This window comes from Pempheris klunzingeri, chromosome 10 (assembly GCF_042242105.1).
Source record: "Pempheris klunzingeri isolate RE-2024b chromosome 10, fPemKlu1.hap1, whole genome shotgun sequence".
Classification (NCBI taxonomy): domain Eukaryota; kingdom Metazoa; phylum Chordata; class Actinopteri; order Acropomatiformes; family Pempheridae; genus Pempheris; species Pempheris klunzingeri.
The window spans coordinates 7,280,520-7,305,206 of record NC_092021.1 but is presented as its reverse complement, the minus strand read 5'-3'; the positions used below and the strand labels follow the sequence as shown (position 1 = coordinate 7,305,206).

Sequence of the window (24,687 nt, the reverse complement as noted above, 5' to 3'; positions counted from 1 at the left end):
CTGCTTTGTGTGTGCGTGATTCTGATGATTAACAAAGGGCAGGTGTTCATTTTAAATAGTACTAAATAACAAACACAAAAACCACCAGCAAAATATCAAACTCCATAAAGCTAAAGGCATGAAGGAAATAAAGCTTATTGTATGGTGATAATTTGATTCCTATATTTCTATTTTTAAGGGGATTCAGTGTCTAATGACTGATATTAACCTTTCCTGTCCGGTTCACAGACGACCTGTAAGCATGTGTAACCATGTGATGTAATGTAATAATGTAATCATGGTCACATAACCTCAGCTTTGATGGTGAAAAAGTGTCCCCCACCACCACCGATGAATGGGTGAGGGTTGGGGTGAACAATTTTGAAGTGCTTTACTTAACATTTTCATACCCCGCTGCTTTATATCTCTAAACCACAGCATTTCACAGGCAAGTGTTGTACATTTTCCTCCACAGCTTTGATAACTTAAGTTACTAATTTTCTGATTCAGCTCAATAATACAAAATACAACCTTCACATGAATTACAAAATAAATGTATAGAGTGAGGTAAGACTTTATTGTTATATAGATACAGATGATATCTTATATGAAGCATGTGGCCAAAGTGTTTTGCCAACACATTCACCATAACACCTTGTAAGATGATTGATAATAGCAAAAGATTACAGATCATTGCTTCAGTATTGGAGTTAAATGTGTCTTGTTTGGGTTGTTTTGAACAGTCATGAGAATTCATGGCCTGTTTCAAGCTTTATTAATATAGTCAGCTTGCTGCCATTTTTAGCTTCATCATTTTGCTAGCTTGACATCTATAGTTATTTTTTTAGACTCATTAAGCTGTGCAGGCTGCAGCCAAGACTCTTTCTGTTGGTTATAAGGTTCCTCCAGTTTGCAACATGTGAACATATGTATTTTTTGCATTTTCAGCATTTGGTTTTCGAGTGCGGCTACAGACAGGAAACACTAGATCATGTGATGTGACCTGCAGCAAACTTCCCCATCCAGAAACAGAGCAGGGGCGTTATCAGATGGCCAGAAACACAGCTCCAAATGAAGGCTCCTGTGTACTGGAAGGTGTGACAGGCTCGTACTAAAAAAAACACCCAACAAACACAAGTAAAAGTGTACAAAACGTGAGACTAAACAGTGCAGAAACTAAGTTTAATTTTGTTCATGTGTACTTAAAAACAGGCAACACTTTGTTTAGCAGGAAAAACAGAAGTAGACAAAAAACAGAGAGGATGCTCAAGTGCAATGATTCACATATGAGGCATTTAAGTTAGACAGAAAACTTGGAAGATGAGGGAGAAAAAAAACCTTTAAGAGCCCTTTAGTGCACAAGTTATTTGAAATTTAGCAAATGAACACACTAACAGAAGGTCTGTTGATGGATATATTGTGTTTTAACTGCCACATTTTCTTTAGGTTCTGCGTATTTGTCGGCAGAAGATCCTTTGCTGTATTTCGTGATGTTTGGTATGCACACTAAAAGGTGATCACGTAGAAAATGAACACAAACTAACCTTTAACTAACCTACTACACCTTGACCCCTGAAAACTGTGCAGGACTGTCTATCAAATGGATCATATAAAGATCTGTAGATGCACATGGGGCAAACTAAATGAGTAAATCCGCCCTGCAGACACAGCTGCCCTGCAGAGTGAACAGTGAACTGATGGTGGCCAAAGGTTAGAGAGTCGTGCTTGTGACCAGAGGGTTTGTGGGTTGACTTCTGGGGTGGCAGGACGGGTTTGGGTTAAACCAGTGAGTTTTTTTTTAATTAATAACAATAACAATATTGAAAAAAAAACAACTGTGATCAGACTGATGATGTTGCAGAATCAGAACTGAAATGATGGTGTTCCATTCTCTGCATCATAACTCAGTCAACTGAATATCTGCAGGCTGACAGAGTTCTGCCTTCACTTCGAAACCAACCTTCAGAGAGGTAAGACCACTTTACACCTGTCTAAAACTACTTTTTATTTGACTTGTTCTGTTCGGTACAACTGCTTTGTGTTGGAGAGAGAGTACATGTACATTATTCTGTAAAGTAAATTGCTATCTTCAGCGGTTATATTCCAAAAACCATTAGATATAGTTGAACATATTTTGCTGTGATCAGAGGATACAAATACTCTGTTTTTCAAACACAACTCAAATTTTAAGTTGTAAACTTTGCTTTGCTTGTTGGCTAAACTGCAGTTGTGCAAACTGGACTGTATTTGTAGTGTTTCTGTGCACTAAAAGAAATGTCACGGTGACTGAACAGTTGGCAGTCCTTGCACATCTTTTACAGATGTTTGGAAAATGTATCCAAGTATCTAACTTTAACCAGATTTCATAGCAGTGGAAGTTCAGTGTCATTTGTTGTATTGGAAGGAGAGAGAAAGACAAGAGAAGGAGGAGAAGGAGAGAGAAAAAAAGGAGGAGAAGGAAATCCAGCAGAGGGAGAAGGAGAGAGCGCGACAGGTGAAGGAGAAAGGAAAGCAGGTCAAAGAGGAGAGAAAACATCAGCGGGAGGAGGAGGAGGAGGGAGAAGAAGAGGGAGAAGGACAGTGAAAGTGAGTAGTAGTAGTAGTAGTAGTAGTAGTAGTAGAGGAGGACGAGGAGGAGAGACCAAGTCAGGACAAAGAGGAGACAGAAACAACAACACATTACTGAAAGAAAACAAGAGAACCAATAAGTATTCACAAATACTTGCATTTACTTAAGTATTGTCAGTGCAATTTACTTTGGTATTTCTATTTTGTGTGACTCCACTTTCATTTGGAGGCAAATATACACTTTTTACTGCAGATTCAGTTTATCAAATGCAATAAAATACAAAAAATGTGATGTGTTATTCTACATGAAGCTGCCAAGAATATGATCCAGTTACATAATGTATTTTATTCTGAAATGGCTCATTGTACATGATGAGTCCTTTTTTGTGCTTAAGGTGTATTTTGATGCCAATACTTTTGAGAGTTTTTAAGGCAGGACTTTAACTTATATCAAAGTATTTCTGTTTTCTGTGTTTTCTATCTGTTACCTTTAATTGATTAAAAGATCTGAGCTGAAGTCAGCAGTTAATCTTAAGACAACACTCACACACCCATGTGTTCATTCGTTATTGTCCCTACTGGCGTTCTTCTATAGTGATTGGTTCAGTGGAAGACATGAGGGACAAAATCCACAGTCCTTGTTTTTTTTTTTGCAAAAGCATTCTGAAGTTAAGATAAAGCTAATGTGAGGCTTCAGCAGTCCAAAGTAGACAAATCAAGTGTGTATCCTCCAGAGTTACAGTCTTTGTAGCATGAAATTCCCTCTCAGTGCAGACAGCTGCCTCGCAGTAACACAAAGAGGGAATTCTGCCCTCCATCTCTAACACACTGAAGTTAAAAAGGGATGTCTTGGCTGCAGTAGGAACAGGAGAATCAGTGACAGTAAAAATGTGTGTATGAGTGCTGGTTTAAGTCTTTTTAAAGTATGAACCTGTGTCATGAATTTCTATTTCGTCTTTCTGTGGGTGGCTCTGAACTCCAGAATTAATCTTTCATATATTGTTGGTTTCAGGGAACACAGTTCAGCAGGAGGAAGTAAACATAAGGAGGGAGCGGTACAGAAAGACTGAGCTGTTGGGACACCTGACACGACATCAGCGGTATAAGAAGAAGCAACCAACCCACAGTTTATCATTGTCCAGGGGCAGTTGTAATGATTATAGGCCATCAGTATGGATTCTGCACCAATCAGGCTAGGTTTGACTGTGACAGGTAAGATCCCCCTGCTAAACTTTGGGACAACCTAAGGCAGGCACAGCCACGATTACTTGGCCTGTTTTCCACTGTGAGCAGGCACAGTGTGCAAAGCTGTCTTCTTGCACAAGAACACAATGGGGGCGGGTGTGGATCGGGGTAGTGCAGGTCGTCCTCCGATCGGATGATCTGCAGCTCGATCCCTGTGTCCTCTGGTCCGCACGTCATGACACTGAAACCCAACTGTGAATATTTGTGACAGAGCGTACATTCACACTCTGATGTGTGTACGAATGACACATCAGAGTGTGAATTTGTGAATCTAAGTGTAGTGTTGAAGCGATTTGCAGTCGAAAAGACTCTAAAAGTTCTCTACAAGTGCATTTACTGTTCACTAGTTCAGTAGTAAATTCAAAGGATTACAGAGACCATTTACATCACCAAAAATTAACTAATTGTTGTCCTAATTTGACTTTATTTAATACAAACAAAGCTAATCTAACGTAGCCTGCCCTAACCCCTAACCAAACCTAAAACTAAACAGAAAAGTGTTTAAATTAGAAAGAATGCATGCCAGACAGTAGCAGCAGTAGTAGTATTAGAGGTTGTAATACGTACTATGTAATGTTAGTATATTACGATAAGAGCAAATACAACTGACACTAGAGACGACAGCATGTCATGGCCCTGCTGGGGGATTTGCATGTGAGTCTCATGCTGGCATTTCACTTCTTTCATCCTCTTTACGAGTCCAGCTTTGAATCCAACCCACAGTTTATCAGTGTCCAGGGGCTGCTGTAGTGATTATAGGGTTGGGGGTTTGATACCTGCCCAGAAGAAAGTGAACAAGGTGGTTGGGAAGAATCCAGAGTACCATTAGTATTGATTCTGCACCAGTCAGGTTAGACACATTCACATTGTCCTTAAAGCTGCACTGCTGTTGATAAGTTCACATTTGGGTCAAATAGCATCTAAAAAAGAGTCAAGTATGGAAGACTGGTTCGCCTATGACGGGTAAGATCCCCCTGCTAAACTTTGGGACAACCTAAGGCAGGCACAGCCACGATTACTTGGCCTGTTTTCCACTGTGAGCAGGCACAGTGTGCAAAGCTGTCTTCTTGCACAAGAACACATTCGCATTCAGATTGAGACAGCAAGCATTTTAGCGATGAATAAAGTGGAGTAAAGAAAATTAAAGGAATTACAGAGACCATTTACATCACCAAAACTTAATTAAACAACCACTTTATCGTCCTAATTTGACTTTATTTAATCCAAACCAGGCTAATCTAACCTAGCCTGCCCTAACCCCTAACCAAACCTAAAGAAACTAAACAGAAAAGTGTTTAAATTAGAAAGAATGCATGCCAGACAGTAGCAGCAGTAGTAATAGAGGTTGTAGTACGGACTGTGTAATGCTAGACAGTATAGAGCAGTGATTGTCAACTGGTGGGTCACGGACCTTTGCCTAGGCAAACAAAAATGTTCCGAGAAACTTTTGAAGGGGATTTTTTATGCAGCAGAGTGACGTCTATTCACACTCCTCAACAGTAGGCGGCGATAATGCCCTGTAATGCTAATTGAGACCCGCCATTTCACAGTGTAGAAGAAGACCCGCAAAGTTTGTTTTCATACACTAATTGAGCATGGTGAAACTCAAGCACAACACCGACTACATGAAATATGGATTTTCTTACACTGAGGACAAAGGGGGACAAAAACCTCAGTGTGTTTTGTGCAGCGAGGTGTTGGCACATGAAAGCATGAAACCCTCAAAATTGAAGCGGCATTTGGAAACAAAACACCCTTCTCTCAAAGATAAACCTGTTGAGTACTTTCAAAGATGTGTGTACGAATGACACACCATTCGTACACACATCAGAGTGTGAATTTGTGAATGTGAGTGTAGTGTTGAAGCCATTTGTAGTTGACAAGACTCTAAAAGTTCTTTACAAGTGCATTTACTGTTCACTAGTTTTGAAAATGATGCTGCACTGCTGTTGATAAGTTCACATTCGGGTCAAATAGCATCTAAAAAAGAGTCAAGTATGGAAGACTGGTTCGCCTATGACGGGTAAGATCCCCCTGCTAAACTTTGGGACAACCTAAGGCAGGCACAGCCACGATTACTTGGCCTGTTTTCCACTGTGAGCAGGCACAGTGTGCAAAGCTGTCTTCTTGCACAAGAACACAGTGCGGCTGTGGATCAGGGTAGTGCGTGTCGGCCTCATGTCATGACACTGAAACCCAGAAAGAGAAAAGAAAGAGTCAAGTATGGAAGACTGGTTCGCCTATGACGGGTAAGATCCCCCTACTAAACTTTGGGACAACCTAAGGCAGGCACAGCCACGATTACTGGCTCCATTCCTGGGTCCTCTGGTCCGCACGTCATGACACTGAAACCCAAATGTGAATGTGTGTGACAGAGCGTACATTCACACTCTGATGTGTGTACGAATGACACATCAGAGTGTGAATGTGAGTGTAGTGTTGAAGCCATTTGTAGTTGAAAAGACTCTAAAAGTTCTTTACAAGTGCATTTACTGTTCACTAGTTTTGAAAATGCTGCTGCACTGCTGTTGATAAGTTCACATTCGGGTCAAATAGCATCTAAAAAAGAGTCAAGTATGGAAGACTGGTTCGCCTATGACGGGTAAGATCCCCCTGCTAAACTTTGGGACAACCTAAGGCAGGCACAGCCACGATTACTTGGCCTGTTTTCCACTGTGAGCAGGCACAGTGTGCAAAGCTGTCTTCTTGCACAAGAACACATTCGCATTCAGATTGAGACAGCAAGCATTTTAGCGATGAATAAAGTGGAGTAAAGAAAATTAAAGGAATTACAGAGACCATTTACATCACCAAAACTTAATTAAACAACCACTTTATCGTCCTAATTTGACTTTATTTAATCCAAACCAGGCTAATCTAACCTAGCCTGCCCTAACCCCTAACCAAACCTAAAGAAACTAAACAGAAAAGTGTTTAAATTAGAAAGAATGCATGCCAGACAGTAGCAGCAGTAGTAGTAGAGGTTGTAGTACGGACTGTGTAATGCTACACAGTATAGAGCAGTGATTGTCAACTGGTGGGTCACGGACCTTTGCCTAGGCAAACAAAAATGTTCCGAAAAACTTTTGAAGGGGATTTTTTATGCAGCAGAGTGACGTCTATTCACACTCCTCAACAGTAGGCGGCGATAATGACCTGTAATGCTAATTGAGACCCGCCATTTCACAGTGTAGAAGAAGACCCGCAAAGTTTGTTTTCATACACTAATTGAGCATGGTGAAACTCAAGCACAACACCGACTACATGAAATATGGATTTTCTTACACTGAGGACAAAGGGGGACAAAAACCTCAGTGTGTTTTGTGCAGCGAGGTGTTGGCACATGAAAGCATGAAACCCTCAAAATTGAAGCGGCATTTGGAAACAAAACACCCTTCTCTCAAAGATAAACCTGTTGAGTACTTTCAAAGTTGTGTGTACGAATGACACACCATTCGTACACACATCAGAGTGTGAATTTGTGAATGTGAGTGTAGTGTTGAAGCCATTTGTAGTTGAAAAGACTCTAAAAGTTCTTTACAAGTGCATTTACTGTTCACTAGTTTTGAAAATGATGCTGCACTGCTGTTGATAAGTTCACATTCGGGTCAAATAGCATCTAAAAAAGAGTCAAGTATGGAAGACTGGTTCGCCTATGACGGGTAAGATCCCCCTGCTAAACTTTGGGACAACCTAAGGCAGGCACAGCCACGATTACTTGGCCTGTTTTCCACTGTGAGCAGGCACAGTGTGCAAAGCTGTCTTCTTGCACAAGAACACATTCGCATTCAGATTGAGACAGCAAGCATTTTAGCGATGAATAAAGTGGAGTAAAGAAAATTAAAGGAATTACAGAGACCATTTACATCACCAAAACTTAATTAAACAACCACTTTATCGTCTTATTTGACTTTATTTAATCCAAACCAGGCTAATCTAACCTAGCCTGCCCTAACCCCTAACCAAACCTAAAGAAACTAAACAGAAAAGTGTTTAAATTAGAAAGAATGCATGCCAGACAGTAGCAGCAGTAGTAATAGAGGTTGTAGTACGGACTGTGTAATGCTACACAGTATAGAGCAGTGATTGTCAACTGGTGGGTCACGGACCTTTGCCTAGGCAAACAAAAATGTTCCGAGAAACTTTTGAAGGGGATTTTTTATGCAGCAGAGTGATGTCTATTCACACTCCTCAACAGTAGGCGGCGATAATGCCCTGTAATGCTAATTGAGACCCGCCATTTCACAGTGTAGAAGAAGACCCGCAAAGTTTGTTTTCATACACTAATTGAGAAACTCAAGCACAACACCGACTACATGAAATATGGATTTTCTTACACTGAGGACAAAGGGGGACAAAAACCTCAGTGTGTTTTGTGCAGCGAGGTGTTGGCACATGAAAGCATGAAACCCTCAAAATTGAAGCGGCATTTGGAAACAAAACACCCTTCTCTCAAAGATAAACCTGTTGAGTACTTTCAAAGATGTGTGTACGAATGACACACCATTCGTACACACATCAGAGTGTGAATTTGTGAATGTGAGTGTAGTGTTGAAGCCATTTGTAGTTGACAAGACTCTAAAAGTTCTTTACAAGTGCATTTACTGTTCACTAGTTTTGAAAATGATGCTGCACTGCTGTTGATAAGTTCACATTCGGGTCAAATAGCATCTAAAAAAGAGTCAAGTATGGAAGACTGGTTCGCCTATGACGGGTAAGATCCCCCTGCTAAACTTTGGGACAACCTAAGGCAGGCACAGCCACGATTACTTGGCCTGTTTTCCACTGTGAGCATGCACAGTGTGCAAAGCTGTCTTCTTGCACAAGAACACAGTGCGGCTGTGGATCAGGGTAGTGCGTGTCGGCCTCATGTCATGACACTGAAACCCAGAAAGAGAAAAGAAAGAGTCAAGTATGGAAGACTGGTTCGCCTATGACGGGTAAGATCCCCCTACTAAACTTTGGGACAACCTAAGGCAGGCACAGCCACGATTACTGCCTCCATTCCTGGGTCCTCTGGTCCGCACGTCATGACACTGAAACCCAAATGTCAATGTGTGTGACAGAGCGTACATTCACACTGTGATGTGTGTACGAATGACACATCAGAGTGTGAATGTGAGTGTAGTGTTGAAGCCATTTGTAGTTGACAAGACTCTAAAAGTTCTTTACAAGTGCATTTACTGTTCACTAATTTTGAAAATGATGCTGCACTGCTGTTGATAAGTTCACATTCGGGTCAAATAGCATCTAAAAAAGAGTCAAGTATGGAAGACTGGTTCGCCTATGACGGGTAAGATCCCCCTGCTAAACTTTGGGACAACCTAAGGCAGGCACAGCCACGATTACTTGGCCTGTTTTCCACTGTGAGCAGGCACAGTGTGCAAAGCTGTCTTCTTGCACAAGAACACATTCGCATTCAGATTGAGACAGCAAGCATTTTAGCGATGAATAAAGTGGAGTAAAGAAAATTAAAGGAATTAGAGACCATTTACATCACCAAAACTTAATTAAACAACCACTTTATCGTCCTAATTTGACTTTATTTAATCCAAACCAGGCTAATCTAACCTAGCCTGCCCTAACCCCTAACCAAACCTAAAGAAACTAAACAGAAAAGTGTTTAAATTAGAAAGAATGCATGCCAGACAGTAGCAGCAGTAGTAATAGAGGTTGTAGTACGGACTGTGTAATGCTACACAGTATAGAGCAGTGATTGTCAACTGGTGGGTCACGGACCTTTGCCTAGGCAAACAAAAATGTTCCGAAAAACTTTTGAAGGGGATTTTTTATGCAGCAGAGTGACGTCTATTCACACTCCTCAACAGTAGGCGGCGATAATGCCCTGTAATGCTAATTGAGACCCGCCATTTCACAGTGTAGAAGAAGACCCGCAAAGTTTGTTTTCATACACTAATTGAGCATGGTGAAACTCAAGCACAACACCGACTACATGAAATATGGATTTTCTTACACTGAGGACAAAGGGGGACAAAAACCTCAGTGTGTTTTGTGCAGCGAGGTGTTGGCACATGAAAGCATGAAACCCTCAAAATTGAAGCGGCATTTGGAAACAAAACACCCTTCTCTCAAAGATAAACCTGTTGAGTACTTTCAAAGTTGTGTGTACGAATGACACACCATTCGTACACACATCAGAGTGTGAATTTGTGAATGTGAGTGTAGTGTTGAAGCCATTTGTAGTTGACAAGACTCTAAAAGTTCTTTACAAGTGCATTTACTGTTCACTAGTTTTGAAAATGATGCTGCACTGCTGTTGATAAGTTCACATTCGGGTCAAATAGCATCTAAAAAAGAGTCAAGTATGGAAGACTGGTTCGCCTATGACGGGTAAGATCCCCCTGCTAAACTTTGGGACAACCTAAGGCAGGCACAGCCACGATTACTTGGCCTGTTTTCCACTGTGAGCAGGCACAGTGTGCAAAGCTGTCTTCTTGCACAAGAACACAGTGCGGCTGTGGATCAGGGTAGTGCGTGTCGGCCTCATGTCATGACACTGAAACCCAGAAAGAGAAAAGAAAGAGTCAAGTATGGAAGACTGGTTCGCCTATGACGGGTAAGATCCCCCTACTAAACTTTGGGACAACCTAAGGCAGGCACAGCCACGATTACTGGCTCCATTCCTGGGTCCTCTGGTCCGCACGTCATGACACTGAAACCCAAATGTCAATGTGTGTGACAGAGCGTACATTCACACTGTGATGTGTGTACGAATGACACATCAGAGTGTGAATGTGAGTGTAGTGTTGAAGCCATTTGTAGTTGACAAGACTCTAAAAGTTCTTTACAAGTGCATTTACTGTTCACTAATTTTGAAAATGATGCTGCACTGCTGTTGATAAGTTCACATTCGGGTCAAATAGCATCTAAAAAAGAGTCAAGTATGGAAGACTGGTTCGCCTATGACGGGTAAGATCCCCCTGCTAAACTTTGGGACAACCTAAGGCAGGCACAGCCACGATTACTTGGCCTGTTTTCCACTGTGAGCAGGCACAGTGTGCAAAGCTGTCTTCTTGCACAAGAACACATTCGCATTCAGATTGAGACAGCAAGCATTTTAGCGATGAATAAAGTGGAGTAAAGAAAATTAAAGGAATTAGAGACCATTTACATCACCAAAACTTAATTAAACAACCACTTTATCGTCCTAATTTGACTTTATTTAATCCAAACCAGGCTAATCTAACCTAGCCTGCCCTAACCCCTAACCAAACCTAAAGAAACTAAACAGAAAAGTGTTTAAATTAGAAAGAATGCATGCCAGACAGTAGCAGCAGTAGTAGTAGAGGTTGTAGTACGGACTGTGTAATGCTACACAGTATAGAGCAGTGATTGTCAACTGGTGGGTCACGGACCTTTGCCTAGGCAAACAAAAATGTTCCGAAAAACTTTTGAAGGGGATTTTTTATGCAGCAGAGTGACGTCTATTCACACTCCTCAACAGTAGGCGGCGATAATGCCCTGTAATGCTAATTGAGACCCGCCATTTCACAGTGTAGAAGAAGACCCGCAAAGTTTGTTTTCATACACTAATTGAGCATGGTGAAACTCAAGCACAACACCGACTACATGAAATATGGATTTTCTTACACTGAGGACAAAGGGGGACAAAAACCTCAGTGTGTTTTGTGCAGCGAGGTGTTGGCACATGAAAGCATGAAACCCTCAAAATTGAAGCGGCATTTGGAAACAAAACACCCTTCTCTCAAAGATAAACCTGTTGAGTACTTTCAAAGTTGTGTGTACGAATGACACACCATTCGTACACACATCAGAGTGTGAATTTGTGAATGTGAGTGTAGTGTTGAAGCCATTTGTAGTTGACAAGACTCTAAAAGTTCTTTACAAGTGCATTTACTGTTCACTAGTTTTGAAAATGATGCTGCACTGCTGTTGATAAGTTCACATTCGGGTCAAATAGCATCTAAAAAAGAGTCAAGTATGGAAGACTGGTTCGCCTATGACGGGTAAGATCCCCCTGCTAAACTTTGGGACAACCTAAGGCAGGCACAGCCACGATTACTTGGCCTGTTTTCCACTGTGAGCAGGCACAGTGTGCAAAGCTGTCTTCTTGCACAAGAACACAGTGCGGCTGTGGATCAGGGTAGTGCGTGTCGGCCTCATGTCATGACACTGAAACCCAGAAAGAGAAAAGAAAGAGTCAAGTATGGAAGACTGGTTCGCCTATGACGGGTAAGATCCCCCTACTAAACTTTGGGACAACCTAAGGCAGGCACAGCCACGATTACTGGCTCCATTCCTGGGTCCTCTGGTCCGCACGTCATGACACTGAAACCCAAATGTCAATGTGTGTGACAGAGCGTACATTCACACTGTGATGTGTGTACGAATGACACATCAGAGTGTGAATGTGAGTGTAGTGTTGAAGCCATTTGTAGTTGACAAGACTCTAAAAGTTCTTTACAAGTGCATTTACTGTTCACTAATTTTGAAAATGATGCTGCACTGCTGTTGATAAGTTCACATTCGGGTCAAATAGCATCTAAAAAAGAGTCAAGTATGGAAGACTGGTTCGCCTATGACGGGTAAGATCCCCCTACTAAACTTTGGGACAACCTAAGGCAGGCACAGCCACGATTACTGGCTCCATTCCTGGGTCCTCTGGTCCGCACGTCATGACACTGAAACCCAAATGTGAATGTGTGTGACAGAGCGTACATTCACACTGTGATGTGTGTACGAATGACACATCAGAGTGTGAATGTGAGTGTAGTGTTGAAGCCATTTGTAGTTGACAAGACTCTAAAAGTTCTTTACAAGTGCATTTACTGTTCACTAGTTTTGAAAATGATGCTGCACTGCTGTTGATAAGTTCACATTCGGGTCAAATAGCATCTAAAAAAGAGTCAAGTATGGAAGACTGGTTCGCCTATGACGGGTAAGATCCCCCTGCTAAACTTTGGGACAACCTAAGGCAGGCACAGCCACGATTACTTGGCCTGTTTTCCACTGTGAGCAGGCACAGTGTGCAAAGCTGTCTTCTTGCACAAGAACACATTCGCATTCAGATTGAGACAGCAAGCATTTTAGCGATGAATAAAGTGGAGTAAAGAAAATTAAAGGAATTACAGAGACCATTTACATCACCAAAACTTAATTAAACAACCACTTTATCGTCCTAATTTGACTTTATTTAATCCAAACCAGGCTAATCTAACCTAGCCTGCCCTAACCCCTAACCAAACCTAAAGAAACTAAACAGAAAAGTGTTTAAATTAGAAAGAATGCATGCCAGACAGTAGCAGCAGTAGTAGTAGAGGTTGTAGTACGGACTGTGTAATGCTACACAGTATAGAGCAGTGATTGTCAACTGGTGGGTCACGGACCTTTGCCTAGGCAAACAAAAATGTTCCGAAAAACTTTTGAAGGGGATTTTTTATGCAGCAGAGTGACGTCTATTCACACTCCTCAACAGTAGGCGGCGATAATGACCTGTAATGCTAATTGAGACCCGCCATTTCACAGTGTAGAAGAAGACCCGCAAAGTTTGTTTTCATACACTAATTGAGAAACTCAAGCACAACACCGACTACATGAAATATGGATTTTCTTACACTGAGGACAAAGGGGGACAAAAACCTCAGTGTGTTTTGTGCAGCGAGGTGTTGGCACATGAAAGCATGAAACCCTCAAAATTGAAGCGGCATTTGGAAACAAAACACCCTTCTCTCAAAGATAAACCTGTTGAGTACTTTCAAAGATGTGTGTACGAATGACACACCATTCGTACACACATCAGAGTGTGAATTTGTGAATGTGAGTGTAGTGTTGAAGCCATTTGTAGTTGACAAGACTCTAAAAGTTCTTTACAAGTGCATTTACTGTTCACTAGTTTTGAAAATGATGCTGCACTGCTGTTGATAAGTTCACATTCGGGTCAAATAGCATCTAAAAAAGAGTCAAGTATGGAAGACTGGTTCGCCTATGACGGGTAAGATCCCCCTGCTAAACTTTGGGACAACCTAAGGCAGGCACAGCCACGATTACTTGGCCTGTTTTCCACTGTGAGCAGGCACAGTGTGCAAAGCTGTCTTCTTGCACAAGAACACAGTGCGGCTGTGGATCAGGGTAGTGCGTGTCGGCCTCATGTCATGACACTGAAACCCAGAAAGAGAAAAGAAAGAGTCAAGTATGGAAGACTGGTTCGCCTATGACGGGTAAGATCCCCCTACTAAACTTTGGGACAACCTAAGGCAGGCACAGCCACGATTACTGGCTCCATTCCTGGGTCCTGTGGTCCGCACGTCATGACATTGAAACCCAAATGTCAATGTGTGTGACAGAGCGTACATTCACACTGTGATGTGTGTACGAATGACACATCAGAGTGTGAATGTGAGTGTAGTGTTGAAGCCATTTGTAGTTGAAAAGACTCTAAAAGTTCTTTACAAGTGCATTTACTGTTCACTAGTTTTGAAAATGATGCTGCACTGCTGTTGATAAGTTCACATTCGGGTCAAATAGCATCTAAAAAAGAGTCAAGTATGGAAGACTGGTTCGCCTATGACGGGTAAGATCCCCCTGCTAAACTTTGGGACAACCTAAGGCAGGCACAGCCACGATTACTTGGCCTGTTTTCCACTGTGAGCAGGCACAGTGTGCAAAGCTGTCTTCTTGCACAAGAACACATTCGCATTCAGATTGAGACAGCAAGCATTTTAGCGATGAATAAAGTGGAGTAAAGAAAATTAAAGGAATTACAGAGACCATTTACATCACCAAAACTTAATTAAACAACCACTTTATCGTCCTAATTTGACTTTATTTAATCCAAACCAGGCTAATCTAACCTAGCCTGCCCTAACCCCTAACCAAACCTAAAGAAACTAAACAGAAAAGTGTTTAAATTAGAAAGAATGCATGCCAGACAGTAGCAGCAGTAGTAGTAGAGGTTGTAGTACGGACTGTGTAATGCTACACAGTATAGAGCAGTGATTGTCAACTGGTGGGTCATGGACCTTTGCCTAGGCAAACAAAAATGTTCCTAAAAAATTTTGAAGGGGATTTTTTATGCAGCAGAGTGACGTCTATTCACACTCCTCAACAGTAGGCGGCGATAATGCCCTGTAATGCTAATTGAGACCCGCCATTTCACAGTGTAGAAGAAGACCCGCAAAGTTTGTTTTCATACACTAATTGAGCATGGCGAAACTCAAGCACAACACCGACTACATGAAATATGGATTTTCTTACACTGAGGACAAAGGGGGACAAAAACCTCAGTGTGTTTTGTGCAGCGAGGTGTTGGCACATGAAAGCATGAAACCCTCAAAATTGAAGCGGCATTTGGAAACAAAACACCCTTCTCTCCAAGATAAACCTGTTGAGTACTTTCAAAGATGTGTGTACGAATGACACACCATTCGTACACACATCAGAGTGTGAATTTGTGAATGTGAGTGTAGTGTTGAAGCCATTTGTAGTTGACAAGACTCTAAAAGTTCTTTACAAGTGCATTTACTGTTCTCTAGTTTTGAAAATGATGCTGCACTGCTGTTGATAAGTTCACATTCGGGTCAAATAGCATCTAAAAAAGAGTCAAGTATGGAAGACTGGTTCGCCTATGACGGGTAAGATCCCCCTGCTAAACTTTGGGACAACCTAAGGCAGGCACAGCCACGATTACTTGGCCTGTTTTCCACTGTGAGCAGGCACAGTGTGCAAAGCTGTCTTCTTGCACAAGAACACAGTGCGGCTGTGGATCAGGGTAGTGCGTGTCGGCCTCATGTCATGACACTGAAACCCAGAAAGAGAAAAGAAAGAGTCAAGTATGGAAGACTGGTTCGCCTATGACGGGTAAGATCCCCCTACTAAACTTTGGGACAACCTAAGGCAGGCACAGCCACGATTACTGGCTCCATTCCTGGGTCCTCTGGTCTGCACGTCATGACACTGAAACCCAAATGTGAATGTGTGTGACAGAGCGTACATTCACACTGTGATGTGTGTACGAATGACACATCAGAGTGTGAATGTGAGTGTAGTGTTGAAGCCATTTGTAGTTGAAAAGACTCTAAAAGTTCTTTACAAGTGCATTTACTGTTCTCTAGTTTTGAAAATGATGCTGCACTGCTGTTGATAAGTTCACATTCGGGTCAAATAGCATCTAAAAAAGAGTCAAGTATGGAAGACTGGTTCGCCTATGACGGGTAAGATCCCCCTGCTAAACTTTGGGACAACCTAAGGCAGGCACAGCCACGATTACTTGGCCTGTTTTCCACTGTGAGCAGGCACAGTGTGCAAAGCTGTCTTCTTGCACAAGAACACATTCGCATTCAGATTGAGACAGCAAGCATTTTAGCGATGCATAAAGTGGAGTAAAGAAAATTAAAGGAATTACAGAGACCATTTACATCACCAAAACTTAATTAAACAACCACTTTATCGTCTTATTTGACTTTATTTAATCCAAACCAGGCTAATCTAACCTAGCCTGCCCTAACCCCTAACCAAACCTAAAGAAACTAAACAGAAAAGTGTTTAAATTAGAAAGAATGCATGCCAGACAGTAGCAGCAGTAGTAGTAGAGGTTGTAGTACGGACTGTGTAATGCTACACAGTATAGAGCAGTGATTCTCAACTGGTGGGTCACGGACTTGCCTAGGCAAACAAAAATGTTCCTAAAAACTTTTGAAGGGGATTTTTTATGCAGCAGAGTGACGTCTATTCACACTCCTCAACAGTAGGCGGCGATAATGCCCTGTAATGCTAATTGAGACCCGCCATTTCACAGTGTAGAAGAAGACCCGCAAAGTTTGTTTTCATACACTAATTGAGCATGGTGAAACTCAAGCACAACACCGACTACATGAAATATGGATTTTCTTACACTGAGGACAAAGGGGGACAAAAACCTCAGTGTGTTTTGTGCAGCGAGGTGTTGGCACATGAAAGCATGAAACCCTCAAAATTGAAGCGGCATTTGGAAACAAAACACCCTTCTCTCAAAGATAAACCTGTTGAGTACTTTCAAAGATGTGTGTACGAATGACACACCATTCGTACACACATCAGAGTGTGAATTTGTGAATGTGAGTGTAGTGTTGAAGCCATTTGTAGTTGACAAGACTCTAAAAGTTCTTTACAAGTGCATTTACTGTTCACTAGTTTTGAAAATGATGCTGCACTGCTGTTGATAAGTTCACATTCGGGTCAAATAGCATCTAAAAAAGAGTCAAGTATGGAAGACTGGTTCGCCTATGACGGGTAAGATCCCCCTGCTAAACTTTGGGACAACCTAAGGCAGGCACAGCCACGATTACTGGCTCCATTCCTGGGTCCTCTGGTCCGCACGTCATGACACTGAAACCCAAATGTGAATGTGTGTGACAGAGCGTACATTCACACTCTGATGTGTGTACGAATGACACATCAGAGTGTGAATGTGAGTGTAGTGTTGAAGCCATTTGTAGTTGAAAAGACTCTAAAAGTTCTTTACAAGTGCATTTACTGTTCACTAGTTTTGAAAATGATGCTGCACTGCTGTTGATAAGTTCACATTCGGGTCAAATAGCATCTAAAAAAGAGTCAAGTATGGAAGACTGGTTCGCCTATGATGGGTAAGATCCCCCTGCTAAACTTTGGGACAACCTAAGGCAGGCACAGCCACGATTACTTGGCCTGTTTTCCACTGTGAGCAGGCACAGTGTGCAAAGCTGTCTTCTTGCACAAGAACACAGTGCGGCTGTGGATCAGGGTAATGCGTGTCGGACTCATGTCATGACACTGAAACCCAGAAAGAGAAAAGAAAGAGTCAAGTATGGAAGACTGGTTCGCCTATGACGGGTAAGATCCCCCTACTAAACTTTGGGACAACCTAAGGCAGGCACAGCCACGATTACTGGCTCCATTCCTGGGTCCTCTGGTCCGCACGTCATGACACTGAAACCCAAATGTGAATGTGTGTGACAGAGCGTACATTCACACTCTGATGTGTGTACGAATGACACATCAGAGTGTGAATGTGAGTGTAGTGTTGAAGCCATTTGTAGTTGAAAAGACTCTAAAAGTTCTTTACAAGTGCATTTACTGTTCACTAGTTTTGAAAATGATGCTGCACTGCTGTTGATAACCCTCAAAATTGAAGCGGCATTTGGAAACAAAACACCCTTCTCTCAAAGATAAACCTGTTGAGTACTTTCAAAGATGTGTGTACGAATGACACACCATTCGTACACACATCAGAGTGTGAATTTGTGAATGTGAGTGTAGTGTTGAAGCCATTTGTAGTTGACAAGACTCTAAAAGTTCTTTACAAGTGCATTTACTGTTCACTAGTTTTGGAAATGATGCTGCACTGCTGTTGATAAGTTCACATTCGGGTCAAATAGCATCTAAAAAAGAGTCAAGTATGGAAGACTGGTTCGCCTATGACGGGTAAGATCCCCCTGCTAAACTTTGGGACAACCTAAGGCAGGCACAGCCACGATTACTTGGCCTGTTTTCCACTGTGAGCAGGCACAGTGTGCAAAGCTGTCTTCTTGCACAAGAACACATTCGCATTCAGATTGAGACAGCAAGCATTTTAGCGATGAATAAAGTGGAGTAAAGAAAATTAAAGGAATTACAGAGACCATTTACATCACCAAAACTTAATTAAACAACCACTTTATCGTCCTAATTTGACTTTATTTAATCCAAACCAGGCTAATCTAACCTAGCCTGCCCTAACCCCTAACCAAACCTAAAGAAACTAAACAGAAAAGTGTTTAAATTAGAAAGAATGCATGCCAGACAGTAGCAGCAGTAGTAGTAGAGGTTGTAGTACGGACTGTGTAATGCTACACAGTATAGAGCAGTGATTGTCAACTGGTGGGTCATGGACCTTTGCCTAGGCAAACAAAAATGTTCCTAAAAACTTTTGAAGGGGATTTTTTATGCAGCAGAGTGACGTCTATTCACACTCCTCAACAGTAGGCGGCGATAATGCCCTGTAATGCTAATTGAGACCCGCCATTTCACAGTGTAGAAGAAGACCCGCAAAGTTTGTTTTCATACACTAATTGAGCATGGCGAAACTCAAGCACAACACCGACTACATGAAATATGGATTTTCTTACACTGAGGACAAAGGGGGACAAAAACCTCAGTGTGTTTTGTGCAGCGAGGTGTTGGCACATGAAAGCATGAAACCCTCAAAATTGAAGCGGCATTTGGAAACAAAACACCCTTCTCTCCAAGATAAACCTGTTGAGTACTTTCAAAGATGTGTGTACGAATGACACACCATTCGTACACACATCAGAGTGTGAATTTGTGAATGTGAGTGTAGTGTTGAAGCCATTTGTAGTTGACAAGACTCTAAAAGTTCTTTACAAGTGCATTTACTGTTCTCTAGTTTTGAAAATGATGCTGCACTGCTGTTGATAAGTTCACATTCGGGTCAAATAGCATCTAAAAAAGAGTCAAGTATGGAAGACTGGTTCGCCTATGACGGGTAAGATCCCCCTGCTAAACTTTGGGACAACCTAAGGCAGGCACAGCCACGATTACTGGCTCCATTCCTGGGTCCTCTGGTCCGCACGTCATGACACTGAAACCCAAATGTGAATGTGTGTGACAGAGCGTACATTCACACTCTGATGTGTGTACGAATGACACATCAGAGTGTGAATGTGAGTGTAGTGTTGAAGCCATTTGTAGTTGAAAAGACTCTAAAAGTTCTTTACAAGTGCATTTACTGTTCACTAGTTTTGAAAATGATGCTGCACTGCTGTTGATAAGTTCACATTCGGGTCAAATAGCATCTAAAAAAGAGTCAAGTATGGAAGACTGGTTCGCCTATGATGGGTAAGATCCCCCTGCTAAACTTTGGGACAACCTAAGGCAGGCACAGCCACGATTACTTGGCCTGTTTTCCACTGTGAGCAGGCACAGTGTGCAAAGCTGTCTTCTTGCACAAGAACACAGTGCGGCTGTGGATCAGGGTAATGCGTGTCGGACTCATGTCATGACACTGAAACCCAGAAAGAGAAAAGAAAGAGTCAAGTATGGAAGACTGGTTCGCCTATGACGGGTAAGATCCCCCTACTAAACTTTGGGACAACCTAAGGCAGGCACAGCCACGATTACTGGCTCCATTCCTGGGTCCTCTGGTCCGCACGTCATGACACTGAAACCCAAATGTGAATGTGTGTGACAGAGCGTACATTCACACTGTGATGTGTGTACGAATGACACATCAGAGTGTGAATGTGAGTGTAGTGTTGAAGCCATTTGTAGTTGAAAAGACTCTAAAAGTTCTTTACAAGTGCATTTACTGTTCACTAGTTTTGAAAATGATGCTGCACTGCTGTTGATAACCCTCAAAATTGAAGCGGCATTTGGAAACAAAACACCCTTCTCTCAAAGATAAACCTGTTGAGTACTTTCAAAGATGTGTGTACGAATGACACACCATTCGTACACACATCAGAGTGTGAATTTGTGAATGTGAGTGTAGTGTTGAAGCCATTTGTAGTTGACAAGACTCTAAAAGTTCTTTACAAGTGCATTTACTGTTCACTAGTTTTGGAAATGATGCTGCACTGCTGTTGATAAGTTCACATTCGGGTCAAATAGCATCTAAAAAAGAGTCAAGTATGGAAGACTGGTTCGCCTATGACGGGTAAGATCCCCCTGCTAAACTTTGGGACAACCTAAGGCAGGCACAGCCACGATTACTTGGCCTGTTTTCCACTGTGAGCAGGCACAGTGTGCAAAGCTGTCTTCTTGCACAAGAACACATTCGCATTCAGATTGAGACAGCAAGCATTTTAGCGATGAATAAAGTGGAGTAAAGAAAATTAAAGGAATTACAGAGACCATTTACATCACCAAAACTTCATTAAACAACCACTTTATTGTCCTAATTTGACTTTATTTAATCCAAACCAGGCTAATCTAACCTAGCCTGCCCTAACCCCTAACCAAACCTAAAGAAACTAAACAGAAAAGTGTTTAAATTAGAAAGAATGCATGCCAGACAGTAGCAGCAGTAGTAGTAGAGGTTGTAGTACGGACTGTGTAATGCTACACAGTATAGAGCAGTGATTCTCAACTGGTGGGTCACGGACCTTTGCCTAGGCAAACAAAAATGTTCCTAAAAAATTTTGAAGGGGATTTTTTATGCAGCAGAGTGACGTCTATTCACACTCCTCAACAGTAGGCGGCGATAATGCCCTGTAATGCTAATTGAGACCCGCCATTTCACAGTGTAGAAGAAGACCCGCAAAGTTTGTTTTCATACACTAATTGAGCATGGTGAAACTCAAGCACAACACCGACTACATGAAATATGGATTTTCTTACACTGAGGACAAAGGGGGACAAAAACCTCAGTGTGTTTTGTGCAGCGAGGTGTTGGCACATGAAAGCATGAAACCCTCAAAATTGAAGCGGCATTTGGAAACAAAACACCCTTCTCTCAAAGATAAACCTGTTGAGTACTTTCAAAGATGTGTGTACGAATGACACACCATTCGTACACACACCAGAGTGTGAATTTGTGAATGTGAGTGTAGTGTTGAAGCCATTTGTAGTTGACAAGACTCTAAAAGTTCTTTACAAGTGCATTTACTGTTCACTAGTTTTGGAAATGATGCTGCACTGCTGTTGATAAGTTCACATTCGGGTCAAATAGCATCTAAAAAAGAGTCAAGTATGGAAGACTGGTTCGCCTATGACGGGTAAGATCCCCCTGCTAAACTTTGGGACAACCTAAGGCAGGCACAGCCACGATTACTTGGCCTGTTTTCCACTGTGAGCAGGCACAGTGTGCAAAGCTGTCTTCTTGCACAAGAACACAGTGCGGCTGTGGATCAGGGTAGTGCGTGTCGGCCTCATGTCATGACACTGAAACCCAGAAAGAGAAAAGAAAGAGTCAAGTATGGAAGACTGGTTCGCCTATGACGGGTAAGATCCCCCTACTAAACTTTGGGACAACCTAAGGCAGGCACAGCCACGATTACTGCCTCCATTCCTGGGTCCTCTGGTCCGCACGTCATGACACTGAAACCCAAATGTGAATGTGTGTGACAGAGCGTACATTCACACTCTGATGTGTGTACGAATGACACATCAGAGTGTGAATGTGAGTGTAGTGTTGAAGCCATTTGTAGTTGAAAAGACTCTAAAAGTTCTTTACAAGTGCATTTACTGTTCACTAGTTTTGAAAATGATGCTGCACTGCTGTTGATAAGTTCACATTTGGGTCATATCGCACCTAACATCAAGTACGTCCTGTAACATCAAGAGCATGTGAATGATGAAAATAAAAGCAAGAAAAAAAAAGTACAGTTTCATTGAACTTATTTGTATTCAAGAATGGCTACTGTGTTAAACTTTCACATGTACGTTAAGAAGTTGGTAATATCACAACTAACTGCTGGTCATATAGAGATGGTGAACAAATGAAGCCTAAATAAACGAGTGGAGAACCATCATGTGTACAGAATAGGAAGAATTGCTTTCCAGAGAAAGGAGAAGCATATCGCTTTGTCTGATCTGCAAGCGGAACAAAAAGAGTCGTAACAAGCATCTGAGTTGAAGAATATTCATGTCTTTTAGTAGCAATACTACAAGACAAAAACACTCAAAGTACTCATTATAAATTAACATGTAAGCAGCATTTTAATGTTATAGCATTTTAATAAGATGGATCTCATTTCTCATGTAGTTTAATCTATCTAAATATGCATCCTGATTTATAAACTGCATGTGCATTAATTTGTCAGATACAAATTAGTTACATGACTCATTCTGGGACCCAGGTACTGTACCTGAGTAAGTGTACATACAAACTTTACCACCACTGACTAAAAGGAAGGAGAAGAAGACGACGATGAGGAAGAAACATAAGAAGAAGAAAGGAATCCTGTGATTTCAGCCTAAACTGATCAAGCTACAACACACGTCTACAGGACCTGTTTCTTAAACGTGTTCAGTTGTCAGGTCCCTCCATGTTACCCTGACAAGCTAAAATTAGTCTCTTCATACCTGGAGGTGACATTCACAAGACATCCAGGTTGTGTATCCACCCACTATCCATTTCTGTATTTGACTTTTATCAGATTACTAGACATAAAGGGCTCTATTTTATTTCCAGGGAAAGTACAAACTGACCAATATCTAAAGAAAACCAGTTTTCTAACAGTGACAAATTGCTGTTTCTAGCGTTAAAGTCAAGTGTGGTACCCCATTTTGTTTTGTTGCTCTTATTGCTTTGCAGTAAATACACCCACAGGGAATTATATGCTACAGTATGATAAAACACATTTTTGGGCATTAAAGACAGGACAAGGAAACAAGGTGTTCAGATGGAACAAAAGCAAGAATAGAAATTAAAAAACAAAACATTAAAATGATGATCAAAACATTTGCATTCATGCATTGTGGCGACTTTGTGGTGACCATGATTTGAATAAAGTGTGGTGCAGTGATGCTGTAACCACGAGGGCCTGAACTGATGCGAATGTTAAACACTAAATACTGTTGGTCATTTTACTACCAGTACCAGCCGAGGATATGAACAGAAAGTGAAGATTATGGATTATGCTGCAGGAGTTTGAAGTAAGTCACATAAAAACACAACTGAAGCTGTGAGGGTAACCATACTCAGTCACACTCTGTCACCGGTTCCGGTTCAAAACCCCTCGACTCTGCCTTGTGTATATTAATTTTTTTTTCGGAAGGCAGACACGTATTGTCTGTGCCGTTTATGGACCATCTGGTAAATACAAAAACACTGTGGTCAGCGGGTGCTGGCGTCTCGTGCACAGCACACTGTAAAAAGCGACCGCACGTTCATTTATGCTAACTAGCTAGCTAGCGAGGGTTAGCATAAAGTTTCTCAACTCTCCATAAACATATTTACACAGCTGAACACAAAATATATGTCCACACACTCTAATGAACATTCAAGTAGTTCATAGTGCACATATACTCATAAAATTAACAAAGTAATATCAAAAATAACTACAATTTATGACCCGTGCTGTGCTCCACACCCTACTGGCAGCGTGGCACCAATGCCAGCCGCACACTATAGCTCCAGAGAGGGCCCTATTAGCCAACAATGAATTAAATGAAAACCAAATTACAGCAAGTGGAATTATGTGCTATATATACACTGTTACAGGCACCTTCGTACATGCTGGGGTGTGTGACAGCCAATGCTCAAAGGAGTTGAATGCAACTTCCTGTGTCCATTATGTGGCGCTAGTTGGTATATAGATGTCTGGACGTGGAATCTGGGGCAGATTGGACGATATACACTGAAGTTACAACAACTTCCTGTTTCATAGCAAACAATGCATCATCATGGTGTTTGATGAAACCTAAAGAGGTCAACAGTTTAGCATCATCAAGGTGTTTAGAATACTCCGACCAAAATTTAACATGGATCCGCTTAATTCCTTTACCATCCTGTGAATGTCAGGAAACGCACTTAAAATTCAAAATGTCTGCTTTCACTCAAGTAAAGGGTCTTAGGACTTAGGATATATTTCAAGTCTTGTTTCTCTGATGCAGCCACAGTAACGCTGTCACGCCATCAGAACTATATTTGTGAGTGAACATAGTACAGAATACATCAGCTGATTGTACAGTACACGGCATGAAACAAAGGAAAATACAAAATTACTCTTAGCGCGAAGTAGAACAAATACCTCCTCGTCATGCTGCTTGTCATGAAAAGAGGTTATGTCCTTTAAAGTGTCTTTGACTGAGATTGCACACCATCCTCCCCACCTACAGCGAGTCTCTTAACAGGATTCAACCTGCAGACCAAGATGCTCCAATCCTTCTGCTCTTAGGAAGAGACGTCCCTCGAGTGCATAAGGTGCGCGAGCAAATCAACGGGCCACACAATGCACC

The 24,687-nt window shown here is 41.7% G+C and overlaps 1 protein-coding gene across 1 annotated transcript in view; it reads left to right on the top strand.

Moving 5' to 3' along the window:
* The window catches only part of glsb (glutaminase b), a 161,164-nt gene that overhangs the window by 59,809 nt on the left and 76,668 nt on the right, over positions 1 to 24,687 (top strand). The window lies entirely within an intron of this gene.